General features: G+C 39.0%; 1 pseudogene; it reads right to left on the bottom strand.

Moving 5' to 3' along the window:
- The window catches only part of LOC107569452 (striated muscle preferentially expressed protein kinase-like), a 48,359-nt pseudogene that overhangs the window by 26,932 nt on the left and 6,170 nt on the right, over positions 1–15,257 (bottom strand).

The following is a 15,257-nucleotide window of genomic DNA, read 5'->3' on the forward strand; positions in this document are numbered from 1 at the left end:
AATTAAAAAGGTCAATTCTCAAAAAAGAAAATAAAAATTAACCCCATTTTTTTTTTTTTGAAAATTAGCTCAGTATAACCTCAAACCTTTTTTTTTTTTTAAAGAAACGAGGGATAAGTCAAAGTTATATTTGTGGTGTCCAGCATTATGTCACAAATGATATTGATTGCTCTAAAGCTGTTTTGAACCCACAATATTTAAAATGTTATTTATGAACATTCATCCAATGAACCTTTTTTTTTTAGAAATAGTTGCTTACTGAAAGAAGGTTTACCTCTGTTTCTTCTGGTTGTTTTTCCTTCATGTTTTTCAACTTCCTTTTGACCACTCTCTGTTTTATCTGCCTCTTCACCCACAGGCTTATTTTCAACCCCAATAGTAGGTATGGTCTTTTTCGGTATAAGTGATGAGCCTTTTTTCTCCTCTGTTTCCTTAAATGATTTTGGGAGCATGGAAACTGAATCAAACAACCTAGGAGGTTTTAGGGTTGAACCCCTCTTGCATTATGGGTTGAGCAGGTGGTATTTCTACAGGTGATTTTGGTAATTTGCTGGACATACTTGTCCTTGGCACCTTAGGTGAACACTGTCCTGGTGTTTTACTGAACGTGACCTTTTCATTGATGACTTGCCTGTCTAACAACCACCTGGGCTTAGAATCTTTCTTCCACTGGTTTTCTGTAATATCAGGAGGAGATTTTCTTTCAGGTTGCTTTGATTCATCTGCCAATTTCTTTCTCTGTTGATGTGGTGATTCCTCCTTTGGAAATGTTGACCATCTTTATTTTGATTCTGGTAAATCTGAATTAGTAGTGTCTTCAATCTTCTGAATTACATGGGCTGGAACTAACTCAGTGTTTCCAGTGAACTGCTTGTCAGTCTGGGTGAGCTGTTCCATTGAAAACACTTTCTTGATGTTCGAATTTCCGACAAGTTTTTTTATTCGGTGAAGCTCTTCTGAGAGTTTACTCTGAAAATGTTTCTGTACATGGGTTGACTGTTCCTCCAGAGAGGATGCTTTCTGTTTGAAGAAAGACCTCTTGAGTGCTACATCACTCTTGGGGTTGTCTTGGAGCTTCCCTGATTTACTTCTACTATCCTCGGAATTGCAGGATGATGCTCGATTCAGACCCCATGATAGTCTTGATGAAGACAACTTTGGTATGTTACTGCTGTGTTTTTGTTCCTCAAAAGCTCTCACTTTGTCAAAGATTTTGGAACTTGCCTGTGACACTTTTGGAGTTTGGAGTGAGAATTTATCTTGGGAACCACTGCTTTGAGATGAAGCTGAGATTTTTGAGATTTTAAAAGGTAGCTCAGCTCCATTCATGCCTGTTTTGGTGCCTTTGTGGGCAGTTGTTGGATTTGTTGTTGGCTTAGGGTAATGGGACCTTGAGCTTTTTGGAATGGCTGGGTTTTAACAAATGGAGATGTTTCCCTTGTTATAAAGTCCAACTGGCCCCTGAAATTAGGGCGATTGTGGAAAATGTTGCATTATGACAGAAAATAAAAACACTAAAATGGCAAAATGGGTGAATTTTTTGTTACAAGTGCATTTTGAGTGAAAGAAAGCAAAATGACAAACATTAGTTATCCAATAAAACATGCACTGAAAAACACTATGTTGAAATATGTAAAACATTGCTGGAGATTAATAAACATAAAAGACTGCAATTAGAATTCAGACGTCACATATAATGGCATGCAAAAAGGTAAGAAAAAAGCAATACAAAAAAACTATGCAAGTGGAGTCAAAGGAAAGTAGGAATCAAGAAAACATAAATAACATGACATGATTGACATAAATAGGCCACAATAAATGAAGAATAAAGTAATGAAAACTATTTTTAAAATGTTCCATTAGAGCTGTAATCTAAATTTTATATATTTGATTTGTGCCACCTTGATTCAAGTTACTTTATGCCTTTTCATATCCAGTGTGCCAGCACTCATTCTTGAACACTGTAAATGGAAAAGGTCCTTCTTCGATAGAGGCTCAAAACACTGCCGTAGTAGTCACTGGCTATGGACATACTCTCCTCTGACCCCAATGCCACGTAGTACACACTTATTTGTGAGGCCCGCACAAGAGCTTCAATCCCCAGGTGTCTGACTGGAGGGCTCTCAACACACCCAGCATTTGCTTGCCTGCCAGGTGACAAGGGATCCTGAAGACCAGGAGCTCTAGAGCCCAGGGCTTGCATCTCCCTCTCCACTACTGGGCCATCACCTGGGATATGGAAAAGCATTGCTCTACCCCAGCCTGAAAATACATGCTCTGTTAAAGGAATATTATAATAATCTAAAGCTTTTTTTTTCCAACTGGTTAACCATCACAAGTACTCACTCAGTATGTTCTTACCAGTGGGTTGACTGTTGATTGCTTCCCCCTGTGGAGGCATGAACTGTTCCTTCATCTCCATGGAGACCTGAGGCTCCACAGTTTCATCCTCTGTACTGTTTGAGTCTAAAGAGAGAGTAGGCAAGGCATTTTGAAATGTATTGGTATGATTTTTAACCAAAGAAAAATTTAAGAAAAATAACATTGACATTTTTCTTAATGATCTAGCTGCAAGAAATTTCTGAAATAAATAAATAATTTGAGAAAAGCTATGCAAAAATTATATGTGGAATTCTTAAATAATTTTTTTAACCTTTATAGGAAATGTCCTTCTTAAAAAAGGAAACATTCCAATGATCTTACACAGACTCTAATTGATTTTAATTAATAATAAAATATAACCAGTAACAGGTGCTTAAGGGCTAGCTAGCTAACATGCTTAGCATGGAGACAAAATTTAATACCATGTTTTTGCTCCGAACCAACTTTTATTTTCTTTTAAAAAAACCTCCCTCTGTGATCTGATCTGGCTTTCTATCAGAGAATGAGTATGAGCAAAATATATTAATTTAAGTATTATACAGTGGTAAAGGCTATGTCAATAAGCACTGCATTGTAAATATACTTTATTCTTATGTATTCTTAAATACCTGAGATTGCTTTAAGAACAAACATGAACAATATATTGTCGTCATGTTTCATCATTCAAAATGCTTCTATCTGCATTTTATTCAACTACTACTGTGATAGCTGGATTTGTCCACATTCCTGGAACATCATATGATTTATGACTTCTATGAGTCTCACTTGTGGACTTTCTGCTCGAGGGCGCCCTCCAGCTATGAGTATGAATGAAACAGATATTGCATGAGAGTCTTAAGCGCTCCGAAATACTCACAATAGTTTTTACTAAAAAAATGAAGAAAATTATAATAATAATAATACTTTAAATTTAAGTAAACATATGAAAATTCGTCAATATTCTCAGAATGTTCACACTTTTTAATTAAAAGCCTTGAGGGATGTTATTTAGTGAAACCCTTTCATGACTACCTTAAAGGAAATGGGTTATTATGGGTTCTTACATCTAAGGCGCTTATTTTTTTTTTTTTACAGTTTTCACAATTCCTGGCACACGTTAAGACATTACTGTCACTAAAAGATTTTTATAGTAAACCAGTGGCCAGCTGCATAAAAGGCTAACTAGTCTTACAAGTTAGTAATTGTTTTTTTGTTTTTTTTCTTTAAAATTGGTCATAATGTTTTTAAGTCGGTTGCATACAAATGTAGATTGGTCTAACTTGAATCCAAAATAAATAAATAATACAAAATTAAAATAAATAAGACTCATTACCCCTTGGCTAACTGCTAGTTGGTCAGACTATTAATGATGTATAACTTGTCAAGTTAATTAGGCCTACATTTTGCTTTATAACTAAACATACAAATACTTTCATACTGTAATTTTCTTTTCCTGGATATATCATGGCAGTTTCAGATAAAATCTCCCTATGGATTGAAATTATAGGAATTCACATTAACTGGCATTAAAGAAAGAAAGAAAGAAAGAAAGAAAGAAAGAAAGAAAAAGAAAATATGCTGCAGTGCAAGCCTTACTCTTCCTGTAATAAATAATGTAGAATTTAAGTTTAATGAAAAATAAGTCAAACTGAAACTAGAGCTCTGGATTAAAACCTACAGTATACGTTACAGTTATAATAATGCATGGTTGCAAACTCTAACCTATCCAAGAGTCCAGTAATGAAAGGTGAGGATCACAGAAATGGATAACAATTACCATTGCTTTGCTTCCTGCACAAGCGAAAAACTTCACTTCCATAACGGCAGCAAGCAGAGGTGGACAAGAGAAGACTGTTACTATAGAAACCAATGTCTGCAGACATGCACTTGTGTGGGAGCATATACATAACACACACAAACATACGCACATATCCACAATTACAGGCAAAATTGTAAAATTGTATTATTGTACAGCTTCAATCAGCATTGCATTCCTTTCCATACAGAAACCCAACAATTTTTGATGTTAATATTTAAAAATCTATAGATAGAAATGTATTGTCTTAGCAGCTATTTTTAAACCTGTTTAACCATCTACGCTATGATTATTCTGCAAAACATATCCATTCTGTAAAGTTGTGCACACTCTTCAGTTGCTGTATTTTCTACAAATAGGTTTGCGATTTTGGACTTTTTACAGTTTTGTCGTAAGCAAAACACACCATGAGTGAATCTCCCAAACGTCCAGCTAGAATGTCCAGCTCTCTGGAACGACAGAAAAAAATAAATACACAAAAGTCTTTCCGTTAATTTTGGGACATTTTAAATGCTAATTTTCTTAGCCTGTATGTTCCATCCATATGGTTATGCTAGTGGTGTAAATAATTTGGTTTTCATTCAACAACTATACATAAATACATCATGGTGACACAGGGCTGACACATAAATTAAACACAATTCATATATATGAAGACTTATTTCCCCTCCTTTATCAATTCTCATGCTGGTTTGCAGCATTTCAAATGCACTCCTACGTTGCTACCAAGGCAACTGGGTAATGTAGCTGTCACAGAGCCTGAGAAATTGTATTGTTTATCACCCATTATAAAGGCAAATAACTGGGGGAATATATATATATATATATATATATTGAGGCCAACAATGTAGAATTAAGATTTAACTTAATAATAAACGAGGGAATGCGTAGAGTAACAGTGGCCACGATTTAAATAAAAAACTGAATTAATTAATAGAACAAGGGAACCGATTCTTAATTCATGGGAAAGAATTCTTAAATTGTGCCACGTAAATACAGAGTTCTGGCATGAAACTCTAGATGGCAGTTGCAGCTTGCTTCAGAAACCCTCCACCTTCCCCAGCTCCACCTGTATAGATCTGCTACGAGGTGATTCGTGAATGCTATATGGGGGTTATTCATATGTGTAATATGTGCAGCAGCAGTATTTCTTACATGCTCACAGCAGCATGTTGTGGATGTATTCGGCAGCAGCAGCAGCAGATCTATTCCGCCAAGACCAAATACTTTAACATTGTCATGTACATTACCATGCCAATCCCACCGAGAGTTGTCATGACAGAAATATATTTTTGTCTGCATGTCTTTGACGGCAGCAGCAGCAGCGTTTTTAATGCCATATATATATATATATATATATATATATATATATATATATATATATATATATATATATGCTGTATGTTTGTCTGATATCAAACAACAACAACATTGTCCTCAGTGACATTAGGTCTGTTTGTACAAAAGTTATTGTATTGGTCATACATGGGCAGTTGGCTATGAGGTACAGTAGCTGGTAGGATACCTTAAAGAAAGAACTATAACTATATCACTTATTTTACATTACTACATTGTGGGTGTGATTTGCCAAATTCAAGAAAAAATCTCAAAAGTCAAATTGTATAGTTTGTGAAGTGTATGATTCTGGATAGAAGGATTAGACTCACCTGAAATCTTTTCTGCGACCAGATTTTCTTCATGGCCTCAGATGAACTTAATCTCTCTTTCAGACTAAACAACAAAGACTTTGCCTGTGTTTCTGCAGAGAATACCACTATTTCTAATCTGAATCCTGGTTATTATTGATTCCTGTGTACTCTCTTAATAGTCTCAGTCATGTCCTTGCCAGAGCTTTTACCTCAAAGAATGTACCAAAATCCACAGATATGCAAAAATCAATAGAAATAGTACAAACATCCAATCATGATCCTTGTGTGACAAAAGGTAGTTAAAGGGGGAAAAAATCCTCAAGTAAACAACAACAACATCCAAGCTCTTTTGGATTCCCCACAGATGCTCTTAAATGACAAATAGAAATCCAAGTAATAAGATATTCCAAAGGCACAGAAGGAGGTGGAGGTCAGCTTGGTCCTAGTCACAAGAGAAGGAATGAAAAATCTGTCTTTTACAGACACCCACTTGCATTCTTTTAATCCCCTTTGGAGATAAAAACATAAAGAAATGGGGTAGTGGTAGATGAGACTAAAAAGAGAAACAAATAACAAGCGGCAGCTAATGATAGAGGCAGATCTTAGTGCAGTCAAAGCAAAAACAACATTTTCAGCTTCCTCAGTGTGTTATCTCTCTCTCTCACATCTCTTCCTTTGTCTGTGGTGTTGGTGTGAAGAGAGAGAGACTATCGGTCTCAGCGCATCAATTAAATATTCTGTCAGCCTGTGGTGACGTCACACTACTCCCATGTCGATGGTGCTGCTGCTGGAATGGGAAAGGAGGAAAGCTGGCACAGAGCATTAACTTTTTTCTTTTGCTACAATGACCTCATTGAATTCTTTTATTCAGCATACACAAATAAAATTATTTTGTCGCTATATGCATAAAATGATGTGTACTACATGAAGAATGACATTCAATCTTTATCCAGCACACATGCATAAATGAAACCACAAAGACAATAATGTTAAAGATAATAATGGTGTAGATTAATTCATTTTCTCACCTAAGCCTACCTCAAAACAGAACAATCCATAAGATAAAGCACTGACCTTATTATTTTAAATTTAGCTGCAGGTAATTTCAATTTTTATTTAATTTTGTAAATGAATTCAGTAGATTTAATGTATATTTAAAGTCATAAAGAGAACATTGTGGCTGAAGAGTCCTGTTTACAAGACTAGAAAACTGAGGTAAGTGTGAGATGGGTATCCAGTGGCTACAGTCCTGCAGGAGTCAGTAATCTACCTTTTTGTAACCTAATTAAAAAAGTTATGATCAGTCTTGGTCAGTTATGACTAGCTTTTTAAGACTAGTCTAAGCAGCTTATGCAACCTGCCCCAGGAGATTTCCTGGATTTTGTGGTTGGACTGGCTGTTGGACTGGGGATGATAGCCTGAAGAAAGTATGACAGTGGTGCCAAGCAACTTGAAGAAAGCCTTCCAGACTTGGGATATGAATTGAGGACTGTGGTCGGACACTAAGTCTTCCCGGTGGGCAGAAGTTCCAAAAGGCATTGGGGAATTGTGTCTCCACAGGCCTTTGAAAAATGGTCAACAGCCACCAGGATAAAGTGGTCATCGTACTGATGCTGGGGCCACCAGTACCGTGAAAAGATCAGCAAAATCTGGGGGTTATGTCCACTTGGCATTCCAAAGATATTTCACACCAAGGTGGTCTTAGTTGACCTGAAACAGATGGTGAGAACTCAAGCCAGTGATGTGACTCCTTCGCCAACTTCATGGCAATAAGCAATAAGTTGTCAGTATTATAGTTTTGCTTGAGTAAAGTGAATGAATGAAGCTTTGCCAGATGCCTGTACCGCTGGGACAGAATAGCCCTCACTCTGGTTGTAGAAGCATTATTAAGAATCATGCACACTGAGCGGGAGTTATGGATCGAGTTCATGGAGGAGTAATGAGATGAATGCCTCTTTTTAGCTGCTGGAAGGCTTGAGCAGTTTAAGAAAACCAGGGCAGAGTTTTGGGTGGTGAGGGAAGCAAACAATGGAGTTAAAGTTTGAGAAGCCGAGAATATGTTGGCGTTTTTAAGGACGAGGGCTCCATGGCTTGCACCTCTTCCGGGACAATCTGGAATGCCACGGGTACCAATAATGTATCCCAGGAAGTGAATGGTGGTTCAATGCAACTGGCTTTATGAGAGGTGATGCTCTTGAAGGCAACAGATGACTAGGCAGACGAACATGATTGGAGAATGAGGAGGAGTACATCTGGATATTGTTTATGTAGATGATGAGAAGGCGATGAAGACAGTACTGAAAGATTTAAATAATGAACCCCTTAAAGACTGAAGGTGAGTTGGACAGCCTATACAGATTCATCCAGTATTCATAGTTCCCCAGAGTAAGTAATGCAGATGATTTTATAGTGGTTCCTGACATTAAGCTTGTTGTAGATGTGAGCATCTGAAGTGCCACTTGAACCATGGGTTCATTGACAGTTACATTACTGAGGGCATGGTAATGAATGCAGGGTCTCAGTCCACCATCTTTTTTGGCCACATAGAAGAAGCTAGATGTGGATGGAGAAACTGAAATATGGATGGAGCCCTGCTTGAGTATTCCAATGTATTCAGTAATGTATTCCATCATGGCTCATTCAAGAAGTGATAAAGAAAAGACAAGAATGTGAGGTAGTAGTATGTCCGGCAGCATGCTGCTGGCACAGTCCTATGAACAGTGATGTGATGTGCCCTGTGAGGCTTTCAGGGCACTCAAAACCTCTAGGAAATTGGAATACTCCTGTGGATTCCACACCTCATACTCTGCGGTAAACACAGATGTTGCTAGCAAGCCGTCCTTTCAACTCTGAAGGAGGAAGATTAGTGAAATTAACATGCATAGGATCTTCAGAGGGTTTGAAAAATGGAGAAGACGACGAAGGAAAAAGATGGGGTTTAAATTGTATTTATCTGACCATTATTACTTTTTGGCAATTAATAAAGAAGTGTCAAATCAAGTCATACTACAAGTTTAGTATGTAGTGCCGCAAGGCACATTACTAGAACAGTTGCTATTCGTCTTGCATGTGCTACCTTTGGGAGATATCATTAACATGGAATTATTTTTCACTGTTACATTGACAATACTCAGCTCTATATTTCCTTAAGGCCCAACAAAACCTACAATTTCACTAAACTACTGGAATGCATAGATGATATTAAATACTGGATGAGTAGTAATGTCACATCTAAACCAAGCTCTTTCCCTCCACCAACACAGTGATCACTCTCCCCAGACTATTAATTATCCACACCTGTTCCATGCTGCAATCATACACTACATTTAAACTCATCCTGGACATTCAGTCAGCATCTGATATTATTAGCTGTGGTTACGCCATGTTGTAATTACCATAAATTCAAGATGACCACATGTGACATTCTACTCAGAGCTGTCCACTTCCTTGGACTCTGAATTGTGTATTTCTATGGCAATATCAAAGCCAAACTGTTCACATGATCGTAGAACTCATAATTTCAATTTGTAAGCTGGCAATGTTCTGGACCACGTGACTGCTGTTCCACCTGACTGCCGGAGAGTAATTTAGGTGCTACTTAGGTGTTGATGGTGCCATAGAAACGCATAATTCTGTGTCCAAGGACATGGACAGCTCAGAGTAGAATATCACGTATTTATCTTTATCTAACATGAAAATAAGGGTAATTATTTTCATGGTGTGATCACAGTTATTCATCGAACGGACTACTCAGATACCTCTACATTTACTAGCAGAGTTATTACCCTAAAAGAGGTTTTATTTATTGGACCAAACACCTTCAAATGTAATAACCTAGAATACTTGATGGATGTATAAGACTCCCTCATACAATGACTCTCATCACCACTAGGTAGCACCACCTGCTTTGCACTCTTTAGTTAAAACTGTACATTAAGCTAATTTGTACCAACTGCTTTTCTTATTCTTTAAAAAAGTTGCGTTCAGTCTTGAGCCCAGGGGCGGACTTACCCATTAGGCAAAGATCGGCGACCACATGGGCCCCCAAAAGCCAAGGGCCCCCTAAAATGCTTTTCATATACGAGATGTGCATTAAGCGCGGACACACAAACGGTTGCGGTTTATTACCACGGCAACCTTCTGCGTATTCGCTTTGAACGTGCTTCTTGTGTATCCTGCTTGTAGCAAATGAAAATATCATGCATCTGAGGCTGTAATTAAATATTGAGTAACAGTGCATATTATGTGTTTATTGTTTTAAATGCTGCTTACTCATTTATGAGAAGGACCCAGGTAGAGGACGCATACAGTTACTTTTTTGGTTGATATGATCCTTAGATGTGTAAATATATAATTTCCTTTTCATTATTTTTTCATTTTAATTTAAATTTGTAGTTAAAATAACTAAAATTAAATGTGTTTTAAAGATTAGAATTAGACAGCCTTTGGAGAGTGTAAGTAATTGGGCTGAGCCCAGGCAAATAGGCTTACGCTGGTAACTTATCAATGGCTTTTTTTGTTCCACACTTTTCTCATTCTCACTAATTAATTGAAAAAAGTTTCAATGGCATTTTCATTTTATCTGCTAAAGTAGCGTTTATGAGCGCAGCTCTGCTTTGTTTTCTACCATTACCCAGGAAACTGCTAAATTTCCAACATTCCAAAAGCGCCTCCTACTGGCAGAGAATGAATGTGCATTTTCAATAATCCGTCTGCAGTTTTTGTTCAGACCAATGCGAAGATTCACCCACATAACCCCGTTTTAAATTAATATAATAATGCATACTTCTTGACTTATCCCTTTTCTGTTAAGGATTCATTACCCAGTGTACCCTTGCTTTCCATTTGCAGCCTGACAGTGAACCCATTGCGTCACACTTTATCACCTGAGTTAAAAGATAAGCTGGTCATCAGAGACCCGGCTCCCAATTTAGAGTCCTTGATTGATGTGGACATCCGACTGGACAACCACATTTAAGATCGCTAAGCAAGCATCATTGTGATATTCGACTAACTCCTGGTGCTGATTATCACAACAGGCACAGACATATCTTCACCAAACTAGACCTCCGGAATGCCTACCATCTGGACAGGATCTTTGCTGGCTGCAGTTAAGAATCTGTCATTCAAGAGCAACATTTCTAACATTTGTAGTGGACTGTAGCTATGTGGTTGTTACACAATGATAGCAGTATACCGTCTCAACAAATGTTGTAAAACATCCTATTTACACTACAGTGAACAGCACATTTCAGGGACCAGTTTTATGGCTGCAACTGTGGAGAACGGTTTTCTGCATTTTGATTGGATCTTAATGGACTAACACAAACAAATTTCGTTTTGGCCTGTGACCACGATAAAAATTAAATTCCAAATTCAAGACCTCATGCAGCAGCTCTTGCTGAATTTTTTTTTAAAAAAGTCACAAGAATCCAAAGCAACTTATAGATGAGGAATACAACGATTCATCATAGGATGGTAATAAACACGAGAAGAAAACGTCCTTGAGAGTGATGTATGAGTTTGGAAACCTTAAAACTGATGTTACCTACAGCACACCCGTTTCATACCAGAAAAATCATATTTAGATAAATAAGTATTCTCAGTGACAGCTATTTGTAGTGCAAATTCACCTTTTCCATCATGTTTGGACTCTGTGTTCAGAACATTGCCAAAAGTATTCTGGTGGTGGTTGCATTGGTAAAAAGCAGAAGTGAGTAATATATTGGTTAAATACACTGTTCTAAACTGTGTGCTTTAGATTATGCAAATTAGTTACATAGGGGGAAAGAAGATTGGTCCACACTATGTACCACCTGATGCCAGCAGCCAATCACAAAACTGGAATGGAGAAGTACCAAATTGCAATCTCATCGGAAAAGGATAAATGTACCCTTTCAACAGACATACCGTGTTCGGAGTCTCAGGCCTATAAGGGGAGAGGCATTAACAAATAAAAAGTTCAGAGTCTATGGTCTGTCCAGAGAGAGATTAACCTATACAACCAATTCTGGCTCCTTTCCCCACTGTATTATTACCCAGCGCAACAAGTGTAAGAAATCACTGCTGATGTCAGTTACTAACAAGTGATCTTTCATGTTTCTTTAAAGCATGATAAGGTTTATTGTTATTTAGGTTTTATTATTATTTAGGCTTATTAGTCTTAGAGAAACAACAGTTTATCTTTCCGTAAAACAATGTTATTCTGCTATAGCAACACTGTCACAAAGCAAACCTTTAGGCAATGTGTTCGTTTGTGGGATTAAAAAGGATGGTTCTATACCTACAACTGTTACGGGGCTGACGAGACGTGTGGATCCATATGCGAAGCTTTTTATTAGGAGAAGACAGAGACGTGGTCATAAAACAGGCATGGGTCAGATAATGGCAGACAGGTATATGGCGGGCAAGACACAAGAATAATCCTAGGGCTAGCGAAGGTCAACAAACGGTGAACAGAATCAAAGAGGGCGAGACTAAAGGCATAAATCCAGAAAACCAGGCAAGGATCAGAAACTGAGAAAACAGGCAAGGAAATACTAGGCTAGGCTAGGCTAGGAGGCTAACGTGGGCTCTGTAGTGTAGCTATCAACGGATAGGCGCTAAACAATACTCGGCAGAGAGAAGGGATCAGAGTGAGTGTTAAATAGTGAGGGAGTGATATGAAACAGCTGTGTGCAATCCGTGCTGAGTGCAATCAGTGCAATGAATGATGGGATATGTAGTCCGGGGTGATGTGCAACAGTGTGTAGTGCGAGAGTCAATGAAATTGGAAAGGGTGACCTCTGATGGCTAGCAGATGGAAGTTCATGGACCGGATTCGTGACAGAGATCCCCCCCCCCCCCCCAAGGAGCGACTTCCAGAGCGTCAAAACCCTTTACGATTCCGGAGGGCCAGGGGGAGGGATGGAGGGCCACCTGGAAGTGGAGAGACCATGCACTGAGGCAGGACCGGCGGAGCAGAGAGCCAGGGCGGAGGGACACCAGACTGGGATACCGACGGACCGACCCCGACAATCTGGGTGCAACAGACAGGATGTGACATGACTCTGGATGATCAGCTGTGATGCGACGTGAATCTGGATGACTAGCTGAGACGTGACGTGACTCTGGATGAACAGCTGTGATGTGACGAGGCTCTGGATGAACAGCTGTGATGTGACGAGGCTCTGGATGACTAGCTGAGACGTGACATGACTCTGGATGACTAGCTGAGACGTGACATGACTCTGGACGAACAGCTGAGACGTGATGAGGCTTTGGCAGATCAGCTGAGACTTGACTGGACTCATAAGCATAGTCCATAAACTGAATGAGTGATGAACGTGGACCCTCTCGAATGAGCTTTGACTTAACCAGCTGATTAATGCCCTCGCAGAAAAAGTCTCAGCACACAATCCGGGAAATCAGAGTAATAAGCAATGTCGAGATACTCTTGAACGTAAGCCTCGAGCGAGTGTGTGCCCTGCTCGAGGGCTAACAACAGCCTTGCAGTGTCCATACCTGGCCAATGCCCACTTGAAAAGCCACTGGATCCTTGTGTGGCCGAGTATTCTCTTACGGGGCTGACGAGACGTGAGACGTGTGGAATAATCCTAGGGCTAGCGAAGGTCAACGAACGGCGAACAGAATCAAAGAGGGCGAGACTAAAGGGATAAATCCAGAAAACCAGGCAAGGATCAGAAACTGAGAAAACAGGCTAGGCTAGGCTAGGCTAGGCTAGGCTAGGCTGCTAACGAGGGCTCTGTAGTGTAGCTATCAACGGATAGGAGCTAAACAATACTCGGCAGAGGGAAGGGATCAGAGTGAGTGTTAAATAGTGAGGGAGTGATATGAAACAGCTGGGTGCAATCAGTGTTAACAGCTGTGTGCAATCCGTGCTGAGTGCAATCAGTGCAATGAATGATGGGATATGTAGTCCGGGGTGATGTGCAACAGTGTGTAGTGCGAGAGTCAATGAAATTGGAAAGGGTGACCTCTGATGGCTAGCAGATGGAAGTTCATGGACCGGATTCGTGACAACAACAGCACTGTTGTGCAAGGTGTACATCACTGACAGCACTGAAAATATATACAAAAGTCCAAAAGTGGTTATGCAAAGATATAGTGAAACAATACCAAAGTGTCAAAGAAACCGGGAAATAAAAATGTCAAGATTCACATTTACAAAAATCTCTACATAACTGGTGCCACATTTTAGACATAATGCTGCAGCATTTTTATATTTTTTGCCACAGCATGGCTGACAACCAGCCTTACAAAACAACTTGCTAGCCAAATGACACTTATAAGCATACAACCATAATGTTCCAGATGTTGTTAGCAATGCCAAGTTATTGGTTTCAATTTCCAAGGAATACACATACCTTGAGTGCAATTTAAGTAACTTTGGATGAAGGCATCTGGAACGGCATAAGCTTAACATAAAAAATGAAAACATAGCAGGTGGCATAATGGTTAAAGGAATAGAACATGCTGTAGCTTGAATAACATCACACATTGTGGATTATATTTAATTCAAAATTCACCAACTTGCTGATTCCTTACAACAAAATGTTCCACAAAAAAATCTATTTTCTTGCTCTTGATCAGAATCAGAATCAGAATCAGAAAGAGCTTTATTGCCAAGTATGTTTGCACATACAAGGAATTTGTTATAGTGTCACAAGCTTCCAGTACACGGAGACAACAACAACACACAGATAATAAAAATAAGATGTGAATAAAATACACATGCATAAATATAAACCACAAAAAAATAATAAGTTGTATGTTCAGGTGTGCTATAGATAGAATAGGAATTGAATAAAATAAAATAAAGTTGTAGGGATGTACTAGGATTTAGGGTGATAAATAAGTATAAGGTTATTATACATACTTTAATTGCACAATGGGAGAACAATAACTGTTCATGAGGTAGATTGCCTGGGGAAAGAAACTGTTCTTGTGCCTCCACAGTGCTGTCCATGATGGGGAGTGGGGGGAGTGCAGGGGGTTCCTCCTGAAGTCCACAATCATCTCCACTGTTTTGAGGGTGTTCAGCTCCAGTTTGTTAAGACTGAACCAGACAGCCAGCTCTTTAACCTCCTGTCTGCTCTTTAACCTCATCTCGACCCAAAACCCTTGCTCACACGGTGTGTCTTTCCTGACCGCGCCGTGACATTGCCTATCTGTCAGAAAGCTGGTGATCCATTGACAGATATATCTAGGGACAGAGAGCTGGGTTAGTTTGGTCTGGAGTATTGGGATGATGGTGTTGAAAGCGAAGCTAAAGTCCACAAACAGGATCCTCACATAAGTCCCTGTTTTGTCCAGATGTTGCAGGATGAAGTGCAGTCCCATGTTGACTGCATCATCCATGGACCTGTTTGCTCGGTAAGCAAACTGCAGGGGGTCAAGTAAGGGTCCAGTAATGTCCTTCAGATAAGCCA

This window comes from Sinocyclocheilus grahami, unplaced genomic scaffold, assembly GCF_001515645.1.
Source record: "Sinocyclocheilus grahami isolate Dianchi unplaced genomic scaffold, SAMN03320097.WGS_v1.1 scaffold1347.1, whole genome shotgun sequence".
Taxonomy (NCBI): Eukaryota; Metazoa; Chordata; class Actinopteri; order Cypriniformes; family Cyprinidae; genus Sinocyclocheilus; species Sinocyclocheilus grahami.